The 14,852-nt window shown below is 36.5% G+C and overlaps 1 protein-coding gene across 10 annotated transcripts in view; it reads right to left on the minus strand.

The window, feature by feature from the left end:
• The window catches only part of ADGRL3 (adhesion G protein-coupled receptor L3), an 828,952-nt gene that overhangs the window by 771,534 nt on the left and 42,566 nt on the right, over nt 1-14,852 (minus strand). The window contains exon 1 of one of the 10 annotated variants that reach the window (XM_047856540.1): nt 2,684-2,723. The exons of the other annotated variants lie outside the window; for them this stretch is intronic. The gene's annotated coding sequence lies outside the window, so the exon portion shown is untranslated. Of the gene's footprint in view, nt 1-2,683; nt 2,724-14,852 lie in introns of those variants that run through there. 10 annotated transcript variants of the gene reach the window in all.

The following is a 14,852-nucleotide window of genomic DNA, read 5'->3' on the forward strand; positions in this document are numbered from 1 at the left end:
TAACTACCTCTGAGGAACTTTTGTCAAAATCCAGGGATAATTATAGTTACCGGGCAAGTTCACACTCGTACAACATAGCAGTGAGGAGTGGAGATCCCCCAAGGGGAGGAGTCTATTTGGGGGAATGATTCACAACAGAGTATCTATCAGCATGAAGCTGAACAGCACACCTGGCTTTACAATGGAGATTAAAGAACGAACAGACCTGGTCTTACAGAGTCACTCATATTCCTTCTTTTTCTTCTTCTTAGGAGTTTTAAAGTAATTTCAAACAGCACTAAGAAAGTGGAGTATTTAACAATAAAACCTGGGCTTCTGGCTTCTTGAAAAATAATCTGAGAATCTGGCAACATTTAAGCAATATATACCTAACTCATTAAGGATTTCTGCTTGGCCCTTTGAAGCTTCTGAATTTTCAAACTTCTAAAGAACTGGACCACACTCCCACGTGATGGGAGCGAATGTGGGACTGAACACTAAATCCTTACACACCCTGACTAACCTGACTCTGAATATAAATACAAACGTAACTAGGCAGACAAAAATGCACAGTGAGGTTGAGAAGTGGTTAAAGTAGGAAAAGCTAACAGTAGAAAGCTTTCCTTTACTCAACCATTAATACTGCTAACGCTATTTCATTGTGTAACACTTTGATCAGGGTAATGTTTACACTCAGAATTTAGTAAAGGTAAAAAATAAAATTGGAGGCTTTATATTAGAAAAATAATCAGGATCACAGAACCATAGGGATTTAGAGCTACAAAAGCCTTTGGAGATCATCTGGTTCAATTTAAGAATGAACTAATTTATACGTAAATTTTCAAAGCATTAGAAACTTACTTTAATTATAAAGCACATAATAATCCTAGCAATGAACTTAGTAATTTATAAATTTACAAAAAGGCTGTGACTATATTCTAAGCCATGTATATCTCCATATATGAGTGAAGCTGAACATATATATAAACAAAGTTGTGGACATGTCACACGCTAGGCCCCTCTCAGCTCCCTGTGCTCTCACCCCTGTGACCCAGTCAGGATGCTTTAATGAATACGCAAGGGGATCCTACAGCACAATATATTCCCTGGCCTGTTTGGAAATCAGAGAACAGTCCCTCTTGGCATTCAGTCTTTGGTTCAAGATTCTCCTCTCTTTTTTCCCAGCAAATGAGAACCATGTTCACCACTGGAAAAGAAAACGCTGGTTACCTACCTGTAATAAATACACTAAGCCAACACCCTAGAGACAATCAAGGAGGCTGGTAATGACTGTCCTATTCATAGTGCAAATACAAAAGTAAATTACCAAATAATAAATGCTGAATCTTTGGAATTTGGAGAAGCCGGCTTAAAAAAAAAAAAAAAAGTCTGGTGCATGAGTCAGAATCATTAACATAGTGTTGCCGTGTCTGCAAATTTCTGGCAGGTTAATTTTTGATAGCTGGGGAACAGCAAAGCTTCCAACCAATTTTCTAAATCATCTTTAGGCAAACATCCAGGGGCAATCACCTGTAGACTCTGCCTAAAGGCCCAGGTATGTTTTGAGAAAGCAGTCAGATTCCTGAATGATTTACAAAGTTAACTGTCAGGACTGCTCATATAACCAGCTTAGACAAAGAATAAGTAACTAAAAAAAATAGGCATGACACATTTTAACCTCTGTTTCCTCACCTCACTCAGAGGAGAAAAAGCATCAAGAAAAGTCATTTTTACCCTGGCTATTCAAAGAATTTGTAGACTCCTACTAATGCAAAGTGCTCCTAGTATGAAATCACTATAAATACAAACGATATAGCAGTCTTGATAGCAGACAGAAGAAAGTATGGTCATTTGGATATAAATATATTTCCTTTTAATAAGGTAACAATAGTATCATTAACCACTGGGTACTATAATCCCAGGTTTTGAAATAAGCTATCAGGGCCCATTTAATTTGAGACAACTGGAATACAAATCATGATCCAAAGTGCAACAATCTGAACAAGTGAGCTATTAGAACTAAGTTTGATGATATGCTGTTGCTTCCAAATAGATAACGGATGAGTATGGAAAATTAATGAGATATTCACATCCGAAACATAAGTGTAAGTACAGACCTTAGAAAAAAGAATGTTCATCCACGGTCATTAAAAAACTTGAGTCACTATTTTGTTGACAATGGATTTTGACCTTTAAGACAAATTCATCCAAGTCACTTTCATTTTTCAAATCTTTTGACAAAATACTGTGGTGATAATCATAATGGTACAATATTGGCAAATATTATATTGACATAAGAATTATTTGCTTCCTATTATTCCTTTTGGCATTTTAAGAGTGGTTTACAAGCTTTTTTTTTTTTTTCTAATTTAATGAACATTTATACTGGACTTATGGTAAACTTGGTAGTTGTACTAAGTTTTAAAAACAGGCAATTTCATCTTCATAAAAATCTTAGAAAAACTTCTGTGTAAGAAAAATAATGTATGCCTGCCTGACAACCACAATGACTTTTAAACCTTTTAAAAGGAAGATTTACCCTAGTGTTAGGAGTGTAAAGATCCAAGATTAGCAGGATTAAAAGGTAAGATTACATTTACAGTGATTTTAGGCCATTGATGAAAACGTTTAATGCTTATTAGAGGGAAATAGATTAGAGTTACACTACTTTGGAGAATTATTTACCAAGAAACTATGTTCATACCAAATCATGTTTATTCCTCGTCATCTTTCTTTCTTCTACAAGGAGCAGTCACTGGAGATGGCCCCTAGATCTCTGACCTCCCTGCAACGACACAGAAGGTTTATGTCCCCTCCTCTGGAATCCGGGAGGGCCTGTGGGTGCTTCAACTAATAGAATGTGGCAGGAGTGACGCTATGTGGCTTCTGAAGCCAGGTCATAAAATGCCATGCAGTCTCCCCCTGGTTGCTTGGAACACTCCGCCTCTGGATGTTCCCCCTCCAAACACAGCTGTCATGCTGGGAGAAGTCCAAGCCACGTGGAGCGGCCATGTATACGTTCTGTGGTCAATGGTCCGGCTGGACACAGCCTTCAAGTCACCACAGCCCAGAAACCAGAATGAAGGAGCCTCCACATGATCCAGTCCTCAGACCTAAGACACCCTGAATCCTCCCAACTGAGGCCCTAGACGACTGCAGAGGTAACACGGTCTCCTCGATGCCCTGTCAGAATTCTGCCCACAAAATCTGTGGTCATAATAAAATGGTTGTTGTTTTATGGCATCAGATTTGGAACAGTCTGTTACAGAGCAATAGATAAATGGACCATTACCCTCGTTAAATTAGCTGGCTATCTAAGCCTGTTTCTAAAATAGAAGTAGTAGTACTACTAATAAAATAATTGTAATAGTCTCTTCCTCCAGATATACTGTTAACACTGCGTTTTCATGATTGTATTTAACTCTCCCTCATAGACCGATAAAACAAGTATAATACATAGTCCCATTTCTACAGACGAGAAAACTAAGTCTTTGAGAGCATAAGTAATCTTCCCAAGGAGCCAGAACTAACAAACACCAGAACAAGTATTTATCTGGAGTTATTTGGGATAGGTCAGTTATTTATTAGTAAAGCACTGGTCATTTGCTAGGAAAACAAGTACAGTTTCTTTCATAAAGTGCATGTCAAAAATGTATTACTATAAAGGACAATAATGTACAATCAATCTCATAGTCATTTTAAAATGGCAATAAAAAGAATATTAATGTTAGTATGACTATATTTCATTCTCAGAGTATCTACTTGGAGTAATTCAAATTGGAATAATCTGTAATTCTTAGAATTCACGAGAGGAAAACAAAGAAGTTAGCATCTAGACAGCAAAAATCAACAGTGTAAAATTGTAAGGGCTCCTTAAAGCCCACCAGATAAGCCCCTCCCTATACATCTTCATATAAAAGGAAGCAAACACCACAAGAACCTAATTGACCTTAAAAGATCTAAAGAAAATGAGATCCCCACAGACATATTATTTTAAAAAAGGAGGACCTCAGAGATTAGCCAATCCAATCCTTCCTTTGAAAAGGAGAACAACCATGTGACTTGTCCAGGGCGGCACTTTTCTGACCCCCATACAGAGCCCTTCACTAAAGAGCTTCTGCTCTTCTTTAGATAGATTGATTGTTCCCGCGAACTCTGTAGTTCCCAAAATTTCAGAATAGATTAATCACTGTTGTGGCTAATCTTCTTCCACTTCAAAGAATGACTAATCCCCAGTTCTGAGTTATATATAGGGCATGAAGATAGAAATAACCACGTTGTATAAAGCATTATAGAATAGAGACAATACAAAGAGACACCAGTTACAAAGCACAGATTAGTCCCAAAAGTGAAGTAATTCACAAATTAATGTGGATCATCCTGTCCTAAGTGTCCATAAAGCCTGGAGACTTCCTACTGCTTTAATGTTATGATAATGATAAGGGAAATGAGAATGAGAAAACAACCATGGTGGTATTTACTGTGTTCCAGGACAAAGTATCATTCGTACGATATTCCCCTTAACCCTCATACAAATACCATAGAGAAGACACTCTTTTTCCCCTTTTACAGATAAGGAAACTGAAAATTGGAGAAGTAGCTATCACATGTATGGACAATGACTAGCTGAACATAATTGTTGGCTGAACATAAAATCCATTTTCAACTTTTTTATTTTATTTAACGGGGCAATTGCACCCAGTTAAGGGTGATTAGGTTTACCAACTACTCTTTCAATTAGGTGTTGGCCATGTTATTAAGTTCAGGCTAATGCTATATGTAAGTGTTGTGTCGAATTCCCTGGAAGGCTACAGATTCAGCTGAAAAATGCATTCCTTTTGTCCTCCCTGTTTTGCTTCCTTCCTTCCTGCAACATGGAATGTAGATGAGATAGCTAGAGCCCTAGCAGCCATCTTGTAACATGAGATGATCCTGACAATGAAAGTTAGAGCCAACAGGATGAAGGAGGCAGGAGCCTTGGACTCTGAAGATCATGAAAACAAAACAGAGTGATTCATTGCCTACTGATAAACTTCTTTTCCAAAACAGGAAAAAAAAAAAAAAAAAAGAAACTTCTGTACTACTTGGACCCCTAATATGCTGGATATTCTGATAAATCCTTAGTATTACCTTTCCAGAAAAAGGTTTGTTTCCTTGCCAAACAAAACTGTTAGACACAGTAAATCCTTACTATTACCTTTCCAGAAAAACGTTGCCAAACAAAATGTTGAAAACTCCTTTATAAAAATCAATGCATACCTAATAGTCTAGTTTACTGTAATTTCTATTTAATCCTGCAAATGACCTATACTTCAAGAATTAATGTACAAATTTAAAGATTGGCACTGAAGGCCATAATTGTCTAAACTGTATGACTCTGTTTGGATCATATTGCAGGCAGGGAGGTGAGTTGGGGAAAGGAGCTTAGCAAGAAAAAGATAGCTTAAGGGAGAATCAGAAATGCTACAGTTAGTGACTCTAAGCTTTATGCTGTGCACGTAGAATACAACCAACCAAGAAATTCTACCTATTATTTACGCAGTGACAGATAAAGGAAAATGAGGTGTAGCTCGATAAACAAGCTCTCTCCTAAAGCAGATTTAGACACTATTCATTCCCTTCTTTTCAGTCTAGAAGCCTGCTTAGCTGGAACTGTAGAATAAATTCCAGCACTCAGAACACTTCAAGGAGGAATAATTTTCAAAACTGGCTCAGGCTTTATTTTTCTTCACTTTGAAATTGATTAGATGTGCTGGTAAAAGAAAAATTGTTAGTGTCTCAAAGAAAAGAGAGTACTTTAGACAAATCTAAGATAGCTAATTTTAAATGCTCTAGCTATTAACCATTGCAGCCCATCGGTCATCAATCCACAAACAAATCTTGTCAGATTGGGTTTTACTGCAAATCAAATTATACTGAAAGGTAAAATAATCAATATTTTAATATTAACCCCGTATTTGTGGTGTAGTCAACTGATTATCAAACAGCAGTGAAATGTGTTTTTTAAAGGACTTTAAATAAACAATAAATGGACTAGGCAATAGAAATAAAATCACTGATGAGCTGCTTCCTAAGTAATGGAAATCAAACTCAATACTTGCAACGAAATGTTACATGAATAGTAATTTAACTTTTCAATTTAGAGCATGCCTAGTCATATGTAACTTTGTGAAATGAAGCATTTCAACAACTCACCATGGGTCTGCTTTAGAAGATAATCCAGGAATCTATAAGAATGACAAAAAAAATTTACTCTACAGTAGCACTGGCTCTAACTGCTAAAGAAGCAAAGACAAGTAAATGAGAATGTTTAGATTCAGTGAGTCAACACTGCATTTCACACATACAGCAGTTTGCCCCTCTAAAACTTTAAGTGGCATTCAAACTAAGTTACTACACCCTCCTTGTGGTAGTGGTGGTGGGGGGGGGGGGGGGTGGTGTCTGCAGTAAAGAGAATAGCTCTAAAAGATAAATCAAACTAACTTTGTTGTGAATGGTTTCATGTTTGTTTCAAGTTTTACTAATAAACAGAATTCAAATCGGTTTCTTTGCTATTAGCTCTGTGAGCAATGAAACATAATCATGGGAACAGAGCCAGCATGCAATACATTAATTTTCAAATGAATAAGGAGTCAATGAATGATACACCAGTTTATGTTCCACACGATCTGGATATTGCAGCACTAGTCATAACTGGCTGGATGATATCGATTAACTCATTCAAGAGAGACACAAAGGCAGAAAGGCAGTGAAAAAGTTTTAGAGGCAGATATGGATTCAAATCCTGAGTAGCCAGGGAACAGGAAAGGCATTTGAAGGCCTGAACTTCAATTTTCTTAACTGTAGAAATAAGTTAATAATGTATAACTTCTATGGCTACTATAATGCATATAGTACATATTTGTCTATGTACTAGTCTATGTACTTTGTCTATGTACTGTCTATGTCTATAAATGACAACTATCATTACTATTATTATTATTATTACTATTATTGACATATTTGAGGATCATTTTATTATATAAGAAATTGCAGAAAAGTTGAGAGGATACACTCTGATTTTTAATGTGAAAACACAGTAAAATATAAAACTCTATAGAATACAAATGATAGGGGCACCTGGGTGGGTGGCTCAGAGGGTTAAGCACCTGACTTCAGCTCAGGTCATGATCTTGCAGTTTGTGAGTTCAAGCCCCATGTCGGGCTCTGTGCTCACAACTCAGAGCCTGTAGCCTGCTTTGGATTCTGTGTCTCCCTGTCTCTCTTGCCTCTCCCCAGCTCATGCTCTGTCTCTCTCTCTCTCAAAAAAAAACAAAAAAACAAAAATGATAGCAGAATCATTCTTCTGTAATTCCTCCAGAAGCCCCTGCAACTAACTGAAATTTGCCTGAAAAGATTCAATACTTAAATACCATTCTGAGGCAGGGAAACAGATAACTGTGAATTACGGCAATAGGTGGGAAATATGGTAGAAAATAAGCCATTTGAAATATTTTAACTCCCATCACAAACTGTGCAGACAATATTTAAAAACCTACCATGTTTTACAACTTGTATTACCAAAAAGTGAATGCCCACATGAACTTTCAGAAAAGAGCTAAATATTTTCTAGAATTTAGAGCGCACAAATGACCATATATATCTTGGTCTGCCTATAGGAAAGAGTATACAGGCAACATTTCTACTTATAAAAGTGCCCCTGAATTGATACAGAAAACAATGAAGGTTCGTTGTGGATTGTCTTCACCTCTCTGTCCCCAGGATGTAGCTCAGTGTCTGGAACCCAATAAATTTATGTTAACTTACTGACTAAATAAATTTAGCTAAAACAAAAGTGATTGCTTTTCATCATTCTCTGAAAGCCAACGTGCTCATAATAAGGACATCTGAAACTAAACCAAATGATAGAAAACTATTTTTTAAAAAATCTCCGTGTCACATTGTTTTATTTTCACATATAGTATTTGCCTGCAAGATAGCCTACTAGTAGCATTCAATTTGTCTTGTCTTATAGATTATAAATGGAGCATCTTTCCTATAAGCACATGATAAAATTTGAGACCACACAATAGGTAATCCTAGTCAAAAGCACTCATCCCAATTCTGATCCCTTACCAAAAATAAATAAATAGACAAAAACTTTTCAGTCTGAAAAAATAATTAAAACCTCATTGTGATTGAAATGTTACACAGGAAAAGGGCTACCAGCATAAATCTATTATTTTGAGCATAGTGAATCTTCATTTGTTCTGGACAAAACACAATTAAAACAGTAACACTGACAAAAATAAGACAAATGAAAACAAGTAAAATTTGTATCTGACTGGGAGATCTTCAAAGCCAATACTGTTAAGTTCCAACCTAAGTGCATGTTTAAGTTTCAGAGTATGGTGAAACTTGACAACTTTGGGCATATGCAAATAGCCAGGTCCTGAAGGTTTGCACTTTTTCAAAACACAACACCTTTAAGAGTCCCAAATGTGCGGCAATGTAGCAATGACTACACTCACCCCTGATGCTTGACAGAAGTTCTATTGGGCACCATCTAGCGTCTCCCAGACTAGTCCTACTATTAATCATCTTACAGAAAACTCTTCCCTGATCACCTGTTACAAGATAGATAGCAGCTGGGCTATTTTATGTAATCAGGGACTTGGATTTTCAAGGCGGGGAGGGAAAAGAACCAGAAGCTTGGCAGCTGTGAACCAGTGGCCCTACCCTTTCACCATATAACAAAAATCAGCTGTTGCCTCAACAGCTGGCAGGTGGCTGACGACTATGGGAGCCGAACAGAGTTGTAGATTTTATGTAGAAAAGAGCCGTAGGTAGGAGGCAACAGACAGTAGCAAAGGGAAGAGGTGGTGAAGGTGGGAAAGAATCACAGAAAAAGTTAAAACAAGTGGTAGCATAGCTATGCTAAGAAACTGGCAGGAATGACTCGCAGAAATTATGGCAGCCTAGAACCTAAGAAACCGTTAAAAACAAAAACAAAAACAAAAAAAAACAGGCATCTGCCTGAAGGTATTTCATTGTCCTACCTGAAAGGAAAACTAGATTACCTTTTGAACTATTTCCTCACCCTTCCATCTGTGTACCACTTAATGCTATTCCTATGTAGTGATATATTTAAAGTATGATAATTATAAACAGGAAGAGATTTGTGACAAATGTTATGACGACTCTGGCTTCTCCAGCAGACTGCATTTTGAGACCGATAACATGTTCACGGGCATTTATTTACCTAGCAAACCGCACTGATGTCTAGCCCAGTACGTGGCACATGGTTGACAGCAATTAATGAAGCATGGACATAGACTACCTTAATGTGAGAGAGAAAGGTATGAACACTGGCAACAACACTATTTGTGATGTGCTAAAAAATGAACAAAAGGAAGAGACTTGCTCTGCCGGCAACAAGACATACGAAGATGGGTAGGAGGAAGGGGCAAGAAGGAGGAAGATGGTCTTTATAAACTGAGGTAACATCCTGCTGGTCTTGAAGGATGACTAGGGTTTATCTGAAAAGAAACTTTTTACAAAGGTATTTCTGAAAAGAACAGCACATGCAAATACAAGAGCATGATAGATGGGAAAGAGAGCTGACTGGGAGGCAGCGAAAGGATTTGTGGAGCAGTACTCAAGCTTCTGCCGAGGCTAAAAACCTTACACGTGTAATAGCACTGATCCACAAGTCTATTTGATTTTTCTTCAGCCGTCCTTGACGGTCTGGCAAGGAAAGCAGAAGTAAGGACAGCAAAATTGAAAGTGCTTCAGAGAGAAGAGGATGAGAAGGAAAGACAGAAAGAATGCCCAGGATGCTGTCTCTGCCCTAACCCACTCACCAGACCCTAAACACTGCCCTTACCCACTCACTGGTCCACAGCCCAATTCACACCAGTATCTGCAGAAGAGTAGGGGGGTAAGGAGAGGATTATGTGGAGGGTTTCCCCTTTTACCAAACCCTTCACTTCTCTCTATACAGGCGATCTTTCATTTAAAAAAGGGATGGGGAGTGCCTGGGTGGCTCAGTCGGTTGAGCATCTAGCTCTTGATTTCGGTTCAGGTCATGATCTCACAGTTCATGAGATTGAGCCTTGCATCTGGCTCCACACTGACAGAGTTGAGCCTGTCTGGGGTTCTCTCTCTCCCTCTCCTTCTGCCCCTACCCCACTCACTCTCTCAAAACAAATAAGTAAACATTAAAAACAAAAACAAAAACAGAACACCAAGTACATGACACAGTAAGTAAAGACGAGTGGCGGAAATAAAAGAATAGACAAGCAGAAAGAGCAAAAGTCATCCAGTGAAGTCATAGCACGGTGATAGGTGCAAATGTTTAGGTGAGGATTAATCTGGCTGCCTACTTCTTCAGCCACTGTACAACATCCCCAGTATCATTCTATGTCCACCATAGTCCATACATTCTACCAACTTCCAGTCTGTGTTTTTATGGAGGCTGATCCCATCTGTGTGTTTCCAATTATCGACTCAGGATACATCGGTTCCAGAATAAGAAAACCAAGAATGGGTTTTATTTGGCTCTATTTTATGAGTTTATTTTGTTATTGCACAATAACCCTAAAAGATTAAATGCTAGCTTTATTTTCTCACTGTCCCAGATTTAAACTCACATAATATAAGAGTGTATACCATTCATATATTTACACATGCATGCATCTATTTAAAGAGAGAAAGAGAAACATCAGTCTTAGGTTTATTTATTACTTGTATAGTTATTTAAGCCTCACGGAGAAAGAAAAACAAGTTCTGCAACTCCTCTACGATTCTATTTAAGGGACTTTTATTTATTTCTATTCTATCAAATGAGCGTTTATATCATTAAAACATTTTTATAAGGAAAATACTCCCCAAAGCGAAGATGGCCCGAAATACGAGTCTAATCCCCAATCTGTTTTCTGATCAGTAACGTGGAACCCCTCCCCTTTCATCATATTTACAACTACATAAATCAGTGTAACCGGAGTCAGCTAATAAACTTTCACAGCCAAAGGTCTCACACTGAAGTCCATAACCCACAAATATTTGCTCTATAAAATATGACAGATTGGGAGGGTTAGGTAGATCTGAATAGCAACAAATAATCCTAATCTTTGCATTCTATCAATGAACTGCATTTAAAGTTGCCAATACAAATTTACCTTCAGTATAAAAAAAAGTAAGTCCAAGGATAGTGTTTCATTAAAATATGTTATTAGTAAAGTAAAATTGAATTTAAATCAATCTTAATAGTGTGGTTAGCTTTATTAGATTGCATGGTGCAATAATGTCCTTTAACTTATTTTATGATGATGGTATTAAAATCAACCTTGGGTTTCATTCACAAATCAGACATAATAGCCTTTTAATATTACTTGCCAAAATTTCTACTAATACAAACATGATTTCCCTTTAAAGGTCCTTGAAAGAAGAGGAACTAGAATGGAAATTTAATAATTTTCCTTCGAAACTCAATGATGCCTTTAAACAAAAGCCAATATTAGAACTAAAAAGGCCTTATTTGAATATTATAAGTACATATCATTTAAAACTTAAGCCAGTTTCTATTAAGATATATGCTGTTAGGAGGAACCCCAATGCCCTCTCATGCAGAAACTTCTACTCCCAAGAGAAAAACACATTAGACAACCTCTTCATTTCTTAGTCACTGCCGCCCCTGGGAGAAGCAGAAATTACATGGTAGGGAGGACATCCAGAGTCTGTCCATGCATTTACATTCTTTAATTTAGCAAGAGAAAGGTGTAAAAAGTCACCATTTGCCCATGACCTAGGGCTCTTTTCTCTCTTTGTGTGGGTAAGTTTAACTCAAAGGGAGAAGTATTTGAAAAACCTTTTGATGCGGGTCCAGACTATGGTTTCTAGTTGAGACCTAACAATAATAGAGTAAATGATTGGATCTCTACCTGATACTTGTGTTAATTTCCCACTTGGTTTGAAATTCAACTCTCTCCACCGAACACACAGTGGGGTCACAGTGTTCTTACTAATCCAGTTTCTGAAATTATACTCATCTTTAAATGTTTATATATAACATCATCTGTTTCAGTGAACATTTAACTAATTCCCTTGTTGAAATTACATGTTTTTTCTCAATGTTCTCATGGCACCTTATAGTTTGGATATAGCTTACAATAAACTCCTTAAACCCTAAAACAATCCATTATTGCTATACCCTTTAAACAGTGCCTTGCACAGAGCTATTTGATGACTGTTAAATTCCAAGTCATATATTCCTTAATATTAAAATATTAAAATTAAAGAATGTATTTATGAAGAAGGAAGAGAACGACAGTCTACAAAAATGAAATCATCACATACATTCTATTTACCCAACAAATAAAAGTACATTCCTAAACAGTTTGGGGGAAACTGTTAGCCAACAGCCTTCAGGCAATGATAACTTGTGCACTGGGAATTCTATGTATTTTCTGCACTGCTAGTTCTAATGTTCATGAAAAATGCATGCAACTGTTTCATTGGAAAGCTCCTCACTGATCAACCCCGGCCCTGGTTTTTCTTGGGATTTCACATTAATCCTAATTTTATGCTTACATGTAGATAAGAGATTTAATATTTAAAATAATGCAAATACCCTTTGTTTCAAATATAAATCAATGTATGAGATAACAGAATAAAGAGGAAAACTGCAGAAGCATTCTACTAGCTATGCACAGGTTTCCTTGTGGCAATTAACAATCCTGTGTGTTCAAAAAACACTGAAGCACAAATTCATTGGTCTGGAGGACAGCTATTCACCTCATTTAACAAATATTTACTCAACACCAACTACATGCCTGTCCTCTGCAGGAACTGGAGGTAGAGCAGTGCAACATAATAAACACAATCCTCATCCACATTGAAGCTATAATTGGTACAAAGAGATATTAAACGGGAAATCAAGCAAATAAAATCATCACTGATTGTCACTTGGGAAAAATGGGGGCAAGGTGAGAGATGAGCAAGGCCTTCATGATCAGATATGTTCTGATATGCAAATCATGCCACATACCACAGCAAATTTAAAATATTTTAATATTTAGATACATTATGAACTATAAAACATATTTTCCTCTAATAGTGCACTCCTATGCAAAATAAGAGAGTACAAACGACACTAAGAGTAAATGGTATATCTAATTTGCATTTTTGCACACACAATTTGAAAAGTCAGTACATTATGCTGCAACCACGTGATAAATATGTCGCTGCTTACTAAAATCTCAGAAAGGTCCCAGGTTAAAAATGGACAGGGGTGGCTCAATCAGTTAAGAGTCTGACTCTGGGTTTCCGCTCCAGTCATGGCCTTGGGGTTCATTAGTTCGAGTCCCACGTCAGGCTCTGTACTGGCAGCATGGAGCCTGCATGGCACTCTAGCTTTCCCTCTCTCTCTGCCCCTCCCTCGGTCATGCTGTCTCTGTCTTCTCAAAATAAATACGTTAACTTTAAATAAACAAAAATGGACAGGGATAGAAGGGAGGACATTTCTAATTAAAATCTACAGATTCTAAGGAACTTACAAATTTTATGACAATCAGATATAAAAAGCACAATTAAAAATATTTTTCTTTATAATATGCATCCTAAAAATAATGAAAATAATTTCATTCAAAAGCATTTCCAAGACACTTAAAGATTAATCTGGCTAAAAAAAGGTATTGATAATGTATTTTCAAAATATTGATGCCTCACTCAAGAATCTACATGACGTCCAATTTCCAGATGAAATACTAACACTATGCCTGTCATTCAAGATCTTTTGATATCTATTTTGACATAGCCTCTTCCAAAACCTTTACCCTAAACATTTATAAACCTGTCATATAAGTCTTTGTCATCTTTATTGAACCATTCTATCCCTTTATTCATCTCATCCCTAAATTATTTCTATCCCTTTAGGCCCAACACACGCTATATTTGTTCCATTAATAGTTCATTACACTATTCCTAGGAGTTATCAAAGATTTATACTCTCACTATAAATCCTACCATATACGTTTGGTATGAATACATGTGCATAGAGACACAGTTATTTTCATGTAAAAATAAGTACAAAAGAACATTACTTATATGATTTAAATGAAATTATGAACATAACGACCTAACAGTTAACTGCTCAATAAGTACTGTTAATATTGACTAAAATCATACCTATCATTAGTTTCAACAAAATCCTTCATTAATTCATTCAACAAATATTTATAGCAAGTACTATGCATAAAACTATAATGAATAAGATAGATGGATTTCTCATGAAACTTACACTAAACAAGTAAATGCATGAACCAAAAAAAATCATCTTTTGGCACGCATTAAGAAGAAATAAACATTTATGGAAACACTGCCATTAGCTCATGAGTATATCCCTATCAAAATATCTATACATAGCTCCATATATCCATTGAACTCTCCTAAATTTTGCTAATAAGATATGTAGTAAACATAGAAAATTGTCACCTATTCAACAAAATTTTCTTTCAGCACTAACAGAATTTTTAAAAAATTATAAAGATCTTTACATCTGTTTTAAACATGTCCAAGTAAGCTCTATTTGAAAGATGAACCTTTCTTTATATTAAAGTTGTGGAACTGAAGGTCCTGCTTAGAGATGAGAAGAAAAGATCTTCGAAGATCAATTGGGGGAACACTCCTATTAATTGGGTCTGAAAACTAAACCAAAGTGCTTGCCAAATATTCAATGGCCTTACTATCTCTTGACACTCAACTAAATACAAATGCAAGTAAACAGACATCAGTTTATGAACTTAAAACAGCCAGTTCTTTCTCAAGAATGTATTTCTTGACTATTTTCTAATTCTAAAGTAACAACCCTTCTACTTCAGTTTCACATTTTGTTT

This window comes from Prionailurus viverrinus, chromosome B1 (assembly GCF_022837055.1).
Source record: "Prionailurus viverrinus isolate Anna chromosome B1, UM_Priviv_1.0, whole genome shotgun sequence".
Taxonomy (NCBI): Eukaryota; Metazoa; Chordata; class Mammalia; order Carnivora; family Felidae; genus Prionailurus; species Prionailurus viverrinus.